Here is an 11584-nt window from a genome sequence, read left to right as displayed (position 1 = left end):
GGATGATATTCATCACCTGTGGTGTCCATCACTGAAGTATGCATCCATAAAGCATCCATAATGCTCCATAATGTTTCCCTCGTCACGGTACCGGAACGCCAAGTCTTCGTCCTAGAGGCTTCTAAACAGCTGCTACCCCCAAGCCATAAGACTCCTGAACATCTAATCAAATGGCTACCCAGACTATTTGCATTTCCTCCCCCACCCCCACCCCCACCCCTCCCCTCTCTCTTTTACGCCGCTGCTACTCAGTTATTATCTATGCAAAGTCACTTTAATAACTCTACATACATGTACATATTATCTCAATTACCTCGAATAACCGGTGCCCCCACACATTGACTCTGTACCGGTACCCCCGTATATAGTCACGCTATTGTTATTTTACTGCTGCTCTTTAACTACTTGTTTAGTTCATATCTGAAATCCCTTTTGGTTCAAGCTTTTCATAAGGTCCCAACAGGAATTAATTTGTTTCTTTCAAGAAAACATTTCAAATGTATAATAATATAAATCTATACATCTGGTATAGAGTAATGAAAATCTACAAAACACAAATGTTGTTAAATATAACTATCATTCATCCTGGTGATGGCTTAATAAGCTATAAAAAAAACAAAGACAGTGAGACCTGGAAGGTTTAGCTTACAGATGTTTTGTCTCTGAGAATTGAAGTAGTGTAGACAGGTGTCAGTTTTACAGTACATCACACATCTTACCCGTCTCAATTTGCAGAACTTGTTGAAGCGGTGAGCGTGGCTCAACCGTGGGCTAGGTGTCTTCCAAGGTGTGTGGGGCGAACCGGAGAACTGTCAGGTGGTGCTCAATGTGACCCTCACCCCAGAGTGAGGGGGGAAGAGCATTCATGAGTGGTTAGTGGTTAGCTGCAGCCTGTTTGATGCCAAGACACTCATTAAATAAGGAACAAGCCAGGCTTTGTCTGAGAAAGTACCATGAGGGGAGTTTCGCTTCAATAGTGTTTAAACATTTGAATGTAGGCTACTGATCAAATTGGAAATACCTGTGTGCTTTGACATTGATGTGCATAGGCCATTGCCATCGCATCATATGACGGAATTGGCCTTGTGAAAGTGTCTTGGGTATGACATAGCATGATGCAAAGTTTTTTTTTTAAAGGTGCAAAATGGGTTTATTAAATAATAAGTTGACACAAAATTAAAGTCTGGAAAATATTTATAAAAATACAGACAAAAACAAATGAAACACACTGAGTGTATATCAAAGAAAAAGAACAGGTCTAAGCATGTATTCCTGCCAAATAACTCACTTGGCACACGTTGGGTCTACCAGACTCTCACCAGCCTCTCCATGAGCAATTCTAATACGGTCTGAAAGTGACGCAGCATTATCCAGGAAGTAGCCCTGTTGTTTTTTAACTTTTGTCGGCTTTTTGAATGGTTTTCAATTGACAGAAACACAGAAACTTAATTGAAGGCATCTGTCAGAGGCAAATTCATCCACGAACACAAATATAATTGCATATTGTTGTCACGTTGTATAATGATCGGAAACAGGCTCCGGAATACGAAAGTCTTTTTTTTTCTCTACCCAAAATAGCATAGTCATGAACATGACAAGGACGAAGCCCAAAACAAACACGTGTATATACAGTTGAAGTCGGAAGTTTACATACACATACAGTTTTTCACAATTCCTGACATTTAATCAGAGAAAAAATTCCCTGTCTTAGGTCAGTTAGGATCACCACTTTATTTTAAGATTGTGAAAGGTCAGAATAATAGTAGAGAATTATTTATTTCAGCTTTTTTTTCTTTCATCACATTCCCAGTCGGTCAGAAATGTACATACACTCAATTAGTATTTGGTAGCATTGCCTTGAAATTGTTTAACTTGGGTCAAACGTTTCGGGTAGCCTTCCACAAGCTTCCCACAATAAGTTGGGTGAATTTTGGCCCATTCCTCCTTATAGAGCTGGTGTAACTAAGTCAGGTTTGTAGGCCTCCTTGCTTGCACACGTTTTTTCAGTTCTGCCCACAAATTTTCTATGGGATTGAGGTCAGGGCTTTGTGATGGCCACTCCAATACCTTGACTTTGTTGTCCTTAAGCCATTTTGCCATATCTTTTCAGGTATGCTTGTGGTCATTGTCCATTTGGAAGACCCATTTGCGACCAAGCTTTAACTTCCTGACTGATGTCTTGAGATGTTGCTTCAATATTTCCACATAATTTTCCTTTCCTCATGATGCCATCTATTTTGTGAAGTGCACCAGACCCTCCTGCAGCAAAGCACCCCAACAACATCATGCTGCCACCCCCGTGCTTCACGGTTGGGATGGTGTTCTTCAGCTTGCAAGCTTCCCCCTTTTCCTCCAAACATAACGATGGTCACTATGGCCAAACTGTTCTATTTTTGTTTCATCAGACCAAAGGACATTTCTCCAAAAAGTATGATCTTTGTCCCCATGTGCAGCTGCAAACCGTAGTCTGTTTTTTTTATGGCAGGTTTGAAGCAGTGGCTTCTTCCTTGCTGAGTTTTTCAGGTTATGTCGATATAGGACTTGTTTTACTGTGGATGTATACACTTTTATGCCTGTTTCCGCCAGCATCTTCACAAGGTCTTTTGCTGTTGTTCTGGGATTGATTTGCACTTTTCTCCCCAAAGTACATCTCTAGGAGACAGAACGCGTCTCCTTCCTGAGCGGTATGATGGCTGCGTGGTCCCATGGTGTTTATACTTGCATACTATTGCTTGTACAGATGAACGTGGTAGCTTCAGGCGTTTGGAAATTGCTCCCAAGGATGAACCAGATTTGTGGAGGTCTACAATCTTTTTTCTGAGGTCTTGACTGATTTCTTTAGATTTTCCCATGATGTCAAGCAAAGAGGCACAGAGTTTTAAGGTAGGCCTTGAAATACATCCACAGGTACACCTCCAATTGACTCAAATTATGGCAATTACCCTATCAGAAGCTTCTAAAACCATGACATAATTTTCTGGAATTTTCCAAGCTGTTTAAAGGCACAGTCAACTTAGTGAATGTAAACTTCTTACCACTGGATTTGTGATACAGTGAATTATAAGTGAAATAATTTGTCTGTAAACAATTGTTGGAAAAATTACTTGTGTCATGCACAAAGTAGATGTCCTAACCGACTTGCCAAAACTATAGTTTGTTATTAACAAGACATTTGTGGAGTGGTTGAAAAACGAGTTTTAATGACTCCAACCTAAGTGTATGTAAACTTCCGACTTCAACTGTGTATATATATATATAACACAGGACTGTAACCAAAACAAAGAGCGAGGTGTAAAGATCTAATAAATTCACGGGACGAGACCCGTAATAACAATACACGGGATGAGACCCGTAATAACAAGTGCACACTAACACGGTAACACGCAAGCCGATACAACAGAGCACAGGTACTCACAAGAACAACGGACATGGAACAATAGGAGGTCAGAGGCACAACCACCGTGCTGAAGCCGAGAATCCTCCTTCTCCTACGCGCTGCCTCAGGCAAACATGCAGAGCCCACCTCCATCGGCTCTTGCCACGGAGCAGTTGTAGCCATGGGCTCCGGATTCCGCGCAGGTCTTCATCAGGACCGCAGGAGGTTGTCCAACCGGATCGCCATGCTGATGAGCTGGTCGAGTGACAGGTTGTCATCACGGCAGGCTAACTCCATCTGTACCTCGTCCTGCAGTCCGCTGCGGAAAATGGTGACAAAAGACGACTCGTTCCATCCGGTGGAGGCCACAATGGTCCGGAACTCCAGAGCGTATTCCGAGGCGGTCCTAGATCCCTGGCGTAGTCAGAGTAGGTGCTCACCTCCCTCTCGGCCCTCCACAGGATGATCAAACACAGAGCGGAAGAGGAGAGTGAAGCGCTCATAGGACTCAACCTCGGATCCGCCTGTTTCCCAGACCACGGCACCCCAATCCAGGGCCCGTCCGGTCAGTGCGGGGATGACGGTGGCAACCCAGAGACAGCCTCAGCGTAGCGAGTGAGGTACAGGTCGCATTGCAGAAGGAATCCCTCGCATCTCGCTGGCGCGCCGTCAAAGCGCTCAGGGAGGGACAGGGGTATTCCACGGACCGGCTCAGATGGGATGGATGCAGGTAGTGGGGGTGTGGGAGCTGGTGCCAGAACCGGTGCTGGAGACTGGAGGGACTGCACATTCCCCTCCAAACGCAGGATGGTTGCCAGTACGCTGTCCGTGGCGCTGCCGAGTCTGGAGAGACAGTCCTCGTAATGCTGGACTGTCCCTACGATGGTCGCCAGCTCGGCCTTTCCCGCTGTCTCCATTAGATGGGTTGATTATTCTGTCACGTTGTATAATGATCGGAGACAAGTGCAGGAACACGAAAATATTTTTTACAATTTCTCTACCCAAAATACGTTATGAACATGACAGGGACGAAGCCCAAAACAAACACGAAAATACATTACCATTAAAAAGTTTGGGGTCACTTAGAAATGTCCTTGTTTTTGAAAGAAAAGCACATTTTATGTCCATTAAAATAACATCAAATTGATCAGAAATACAGTGTCGACATTGTTCATGTTGTAAATGACTATTGTTGCTGGAAACTGCGTACAGAGGCACATTATCAGCAACCATCACTCCTGTGTTCCAATGGCACGTTGTGTTAGCTAATCCAAGCCATTGGAACACAGGAGGGATGGTTGATGATAATGGGCCTCTGTACGCCTATGTATATATTCCATAAAAGGGCTGTAACCAAAACAAAGAGCCAGGTGTAAACCTCTAAGAAATTTACAGGACGAGACCCGTAATAACAACACACGGGACGAGACCCGTAATAACAACACACGGGACGAGACCCGTAATAACAACACACGGGACGAGACCCGTAATAACAACACACGGGACGAGACCCGTAATAACAACACACGGGACGAGACCCGTAATAACAACACACGGGACGAGACCCGTAATAACAACACACGGGACGAGACCCGTAATAACAACACACGGGACGAGACCCGTAATAACAACACACGGGACGAGACCCGTAATAACAACACACGGGACGAGACCCGTAATAACAACACACGGGACGAGACCCGTAATAACAACACACGGGATGAGACCCGTAATAACAACACACGGGACGAGACCCGTAATAACAACACACGGGACGAGACCCGTAATAACAACACACGGGACGAGACCCGTAATAACAACACACGGGATGAGACCCGTAATAACAACACACGGGATGAGACCCGTAATAACAACACACGGGACGAGACCCGTAATAACAACACACGGGATGAGACCCGTAATAACAACACACGGGATGAGACCCGTAATAACAACACACGGGACGAGACCCGTAATAACAACACACGGGACGAGACCCGTAATAACAACACACGGGATGAGACCCGTAATAACAACACACGGGATGAGACCCGTAATAACAACACACGGGATGAGACCCGTAATAACAACACACGGGACGAGACCCGTAATAACAACACACGGGATGAGACCCGTAATAACAACACACGGGACGAGACCCGTAATAACAACACACGGGATGAGACCCGTAATAACAACACACGGGATGAGACCCGTAATAACAACACACGGGATGAGACCCGTAATAACAACACACGGGATGAGACCCGTAATAACAACACACGGGATGAGACCCGTAATAACAACACACGGGACGAGACCCGTAATAACAACACATGGGACGAGACCCGTAATAACAACACATGGGACGAGACCCGTAATAACAACACATGGGACGAGACCCGTAATAACAACACACGGGATGAGACCCGTAATAACAACACACGGGACGAGACCCGTAATAACAACACATGGGACGAGACCCGTAATAACAACACACGGGATGAGACCCGTAATAACAACACACGGGATGAGACCCGTAATAACAACACACGGGATGAGACCCGTAATAACAACACACGGGATGAGACCCGTAATAACAACACACGGGATGAGACCCGTAATAACAACACACGGGATTAGACCCGTAATAACAACACACGGGATGAGACCCGTAATAACAACACACGGGATGAGACCCGTAATAACAACACACGGGATGAGACCCGTAATAACAACACACGGGATGAGACCCGTAATAACAACACACGGGATGAGACCCGTAATAACAACACACGGGATTAGACCCGTAATAACAACACACGGGATGAGACCCGTAATAACAACACACGGGATGAGACCCGTAATAACAACACACGGGATGAGACCCGTAATAACAACACACGGGACGAGACCCGTAATAACAACACACGGGATGAGACCCGTAATAACAACACACGGGATTAGACCCGTAATAACAACACACGGGATGAGACCCGTAATAACAACACACGGGATGAGACCCGTAATAACAACACACGGGATGAGACCCGTAATAACAACACACGGGACGAGACCCGTAATAACAATTGCACACAAACACAGTAACACGCAAGCCAATACAACAGAACACAGGTACTCACAAGACCAACGGACATGGAACAATAATCATCAAGGACAATGGGGAACAGAGGGCACATATATACACATACTAATCAGGGGGAATGGGAACCAGGTGTGAGACAAGACAGTCTGGGGTTGGTGGTAATGAATCCAGTTTAGTGATGCCTAGAAAGCCGGTGAAGTAGACCTCCGGAGTTGGTGAAACGAATGAGCAGCAGTACCGGGCAATCCGTGACAATTGTAGCGATACTTGCTCTATGAGGTACATTACAATTCCGACCAAGTGGGTTAACCTATTGGCGATACGCGCATGGTGTTTTCTTTTTACGCTAATGACGCGGGATCGCTTCCCTGCCCCACCGTTCGCTACATTGGTGTCAGAAGTAGGATGGCGGCCGTGAGGCCATTGGAATGCATGGCCTGGACGTGTGAGGGGGCTGAGTAGTTGAAGAATGGATAGTGCCTTACTGTTAGGGGTCAGTGTCGCGATCCTCGCTACATTATTTGAGTGCCGTTAAAATTGGTGGGATAACCCTATTGGTGTGATGAGTAGACCACGTTTTCACAGATTTGATTATATCACTGCCAAGCCCATTCAAAAGATTATAGAGGACTGACACTGGAAGTATGATGTAATGCTGCGTCACTTTTACCTATCGGCATATCCACTGTGGAAACGTGGTTTTATGGTTCACTAACACATGACATATGGTTGATATAGCCAAGGCCTGTACTGTAGATATGTTGCTACAATTGTATTACATTGATTGTGTTATAATATCTTAACTTTTTTTCAGACGGTAGGTCTACAGGTTGCGTGCCTAACCCTAACCCTGGCTTTGTCAAAGGACATCTGCTAACAGAATGTGATACTAGTGATTTAGGCAATAATGAGGATATGATGATCTCCTGCCAGTGATGGCTGAGGGGAGAAGGGAGGCCAGCGGTAGCGGCAGTGGCCTTGGCAACCAGCGGTCAAAGTCAGGGTGCTGTAGGAGCAGCAGCATGCCATCCTTCTCTCCTAGATCAAATCAAATCAAACTTTAATTGTCACATGCGCCGAATACAACATCTGTAGACCTTACCGTGAAATGCTTACTTACAAGCCTTTCACGAACAGTGCAGTTCAAGAAAGAGTTAAGAAAATATTTACCAAATAAACTAAAGTAAAAAAATAATAAAATCTAACACAATAAATAACAATAACGAGGTTATAAACGGGGGTACCGGTACTGAGTCAATGTGGGGGGGGTACAGGTTAGTCCAGGTAATTTGTACATGTAGGTAGGGGTGAAGTGACTATGCATCAATACACATTAGAGGAAGAGCTAGTGAAGGAGTACAGCCAGCACTTCAGTACAGCTACAAGCCCGTCAACATCCTCCTCTCCCCTCTATCTGCCCAGGTAACCTGCTCTGATGTCATACAAGATCAGCATTTTCACACCCTCACACGTGTAGACGAGTTTCGAGTGCAGACTTTTGTAATGTTAGAGATTGAATGGCTTGTAAACTCTATTTAGAACGGAGGTACCACTCCTAATTCCCCTAGGAATTACCTAACATTCCTGTGCACTTCATCTCAAGTTTCAGTAGGGTTTGTCCTAATGCTGTAACGTTAGTTCCAGTATACTTTTTGGTGCTCTGAACTGGGTTGACCGAGTGTACTCCTGTGATGTTTGCTAGTCTTTCATCAGCAAAATGGGCAAATCTCCCCAAATGCATTGTAATGCTGAGGCATTTTTTGTATTTAGCACAACATAACCAGGTCAACATGTCCAGAGAGACCCAGGCTGTTTGTACAGTAATGACGATGAGATTGCTACTCAAGGTTGTTTGTGGATGTTTATCAGCCTGTGTGTCTCAGCCCAGCATGGCAGAGCCTGCACCTAAGGTGAGGATCCATGATGCCCCTTGAATAGACCATTGAATAACCTATTATTCACAAGGAGCACCAACCACTTGTAATTCAAGTAGAGTGGGCAGCTTTGTCCCCCAGTTTTCCCATTGTTTCTCACCAACATTCGTGCCCCCGAACCCAGACTGAGCGGAGCGGAGGGACTCTACAGACACTGGGGGGAGTGGAGAGAAAGAAAGAAAGAAAGAAAGAGGGAGGGAGGGAGAGAAGATCCAGAGAGAGAAAGGAGAAACCAGTCTCTATGCCCTGGCATGCACGAGAGGGAAGAATGTGGAGGTCTTGGCTGGCTGCCAGGCTATTCGGCTGATGTCTCCGTCAGGATGGGGGGGCCCTTTGATTTTCCCTTTATAGTGAAATGTAACACAAGATGGCTTACCCCCTACTTGTCAGCGAGTGAAAGAGGACCAGGGAGAAAAAGGTTGCAAAGATCCATGTAACACCTGCGACGGCACAGAGGTAGCTCAGCAGAGCATGGAGAGAAAGGAACACGTGAGTAATGACGGATTAAAGAGTTATGTCACAGCGTGACACACTGTGTCCACACAGAATTACCAGCCAATGCAAATTTCTCACAATAGTCCCCTCGGCAGAATGAAGGGAGAGGCAGAGGAGGGGAATTTGACCGACAGTCGTTTGGCTGGGAGCCAGGGGGAATGGCGCCATCCCTGCCAACTGTCATTATCCATGGGGTGAACTCACCACCAGAGTGCTGCCTCGCAGGCCCAAACCACATACCTATCCTGGAGTAAGTGGTCACATCCTGGAGTTGTTGTTCTGTTTTTCAATAGGATCTCTGGCCTCATGGGGTAATTGTTCCTCAGAGCAGGCAAACTGACTAGAGTGGGGGCTACAGTAGCTATCCCCACTGTCTTGATGCTGCATCAAAGGAAATGTTTTCAGAGATATGAAGGACTGGTGTGATCTACTATTGCAAAATCACATTACTTGTATGTTACTATAAGTGTTTCTTTTCACCATACTTAATCACACACATTTAAAAATAATCATTTTTAATTTGAAATGATTTATCATAGCTTTTGTAAAGTACAGTATGAGATAAGTGTAATCTTTTATTGTCTTGCTGTGTTCTTCTGACTACAGACAATCCTCCTTGCCATATGCTGGCAACAGGAGCTCTTGGAGGACGAGTGGGAGAAAGCACCATGCTCCGACAACCTTTGACCTTAAAGAGAGTAAAGGAGTGGTCAAGTTCAAGACCCCCACCCCAGGGTGCCCCTGTCTCTGGACTTCGGTATCTAGAAGTATAGTATGTTTCCACCTAATCTACAACACAGGAGGTTGGTGGCACCTTAATTGGGGAGGACAGGCTCGTGGTAATGGCTGGAGTGGAATAAGGTGGAATGGTATCAAATACATGGTTTCCATGGTTTCCTGGTGTTTGATGCCATTCCATTTGTAGGAGGAGATGAATTCCAACAATTCTATGAGCTTTTACAAAACTAAAGAACAAATCCTTTTAAATATTAACTTAATGTACTCAAATACTTTTTAGAATAACTGCACATTTTGACATGACTTATAGGCATGGTGTGTGTATGAATATTTTTTATTTCTCTATATTATTTTATATGTCTTTATTAAGAATCTGATATGCCGGGAAGCCTCACGTCTTTATGCGCCAGCCACATACGATCAGAGTGATTGCCTACAAGAACGGGACAAGAGAAACCTCTGCTAAAGTCACAGCTTCTAACATAACCACGGTGAAGTTCCTGTCACGTTCTGACCTTAGTTCCTTTTCTATGTCTCTATTTTGGTTTGGTCAGGGCGTAAGTTGGGGTGGGCATTCTATGTTTTGTTCTATGTTTTGTATTTCTGTGTTTGGCCTGGTATGGTTCCCAATCAGAGGCAGCTGTCAATCGTTGTCTCTGATTGAGAACCATACTTAGGTAGCCTGTTCCCACCTGTGTTTGTGGGTAGTTGTTTCCTGTTTTGTGACCTGATAGGACTGTTTCGTTTTTTTCGTGTTTTCTCCTTTGTTATTTTTGTCTTCAGTTTAATAAATTTAACATGGACACGTACCACGCTGCATTTTGGTCCGATCCTTCATACTCCTCGTCAGAAGAAGAAGAAAATCGTTACAGTTCCTCTCTACCTTTTTCACAAATGTTTTCTTGACATTTTGTATTTATACCAGGGGTGTCCAACTCATTTTTCCCCGTGGCCGCATTCGGTCTTCAACGAGGTACGGAGGGCCACATTGGTTATATTTCCTCTATCCATCGTTTTTAGATTTTTTTGATGCTCTCTGACTGTCTAGCTTTAATTTTGGGGATTTTTAGTGTGCTGGACACAGTCAAGAAAATGTCTAAATGTAGGTCCATTATAATTTCAACAGAGTTTAGATTTCGGTTTTAGTCATTTTAAAGTATTTTTATTTTATTTTAATTCAAACCACCCTCGGGCTGGATTGGACCCGCTTGCGGGCACCCCTGATTTATACAAAGCCCCCTTTAATCCTAATGATATTGTTCCTTGTTGGTATTTCAGCTTCAGGAGGTCACATCTAACCTGAAGCTAAACTCTGCAGCCAGAAGGATCTTCCTGTCAGTTGGTACAGAGGATTCTCTACCTAAGGACCTGGCCATGGATTTAGAGGTGTTCGTCTCAATTGGGGATGCTTTCCTGGACACACAGAGAGATATCTGAGGAATGGATCCCAAAGCTAAACCCACAGCTCTTAATTAATAGGGTTAATCACTATTAACCCTATTATTACTATTAATCACTATTAATTCACTACTAATCACTATTCAGACACGGGGGAGCTGAAGAGATGATAAGATTTTGGGCAGGAAATTCTACTTAGTACAATACTGTGCCATCAGTCGGGTTAGCATCAGGTTGTATTTTAATCTGAATGGTATTTGTATTTCTTGGAAGAGCATATATTAACAAAACGTTTAGTGTAAATTGTCCTATTTTAAGTCATTTCTAAATAATTAAATAAAACATCTAAGTAAAGACTATGCATCCAGATACAGAGAACACCTGATTAGAACCCCTATTGAGATGTTTCTCAAGTTTTTTTTAGTTTTTTTTTTACAAAGAGGGGTTTCAAAAGTTCATGTGCCATTTTATCCTGGCACCGGAGATGCTAAAACTGTGCCATCCACAGCTAAGTTTATTTATGAACCCTTTGTCGAG

At 44.3% G+C, this 11584-nt stretch overlaps 1 long non-coding RNA gene across 1 annotated transcript; it reads left to right on the top strand.

Annotated features, from left to right (window-relative positions):
* The first annotated feature begins 8773 nt into the window (after positions 1-8773).
* Positions 8774-10458, top strand: LOC139584024 (uncharacterized). The gene is made up of 3 exons (XR_011676664.1): positions 8774-8905; positions 9007-9161; positions 9518-10458. It is a non-coding gene; the product is annotated as an uncharacterized lncRNA (long non-coding RNA).
* Positions 10459-11584: the final 1126 nt, after the last annotated feature.

The sequence above is a fragment of the Salvelinus alpinus genome, chromosome 9 (genome assembly GCF_045679555.1).
Source record: "Salvelinus alpinus chromosome 9, SLU_Salpinus.1, whole genome shotgun sequence".
Taxonomy (NCBI): domain Eukaryota; kingdom Metazoa; phylum Chordata; class Actinopteri; order Salmoniformes; family Salmonidae; genus Salvelinus; species Salvelinus alpinus.
Note: the sequence above shows the minus strand (reverse complement) of the source record. Positions and strands in the feature narration are given on the sequence as shown.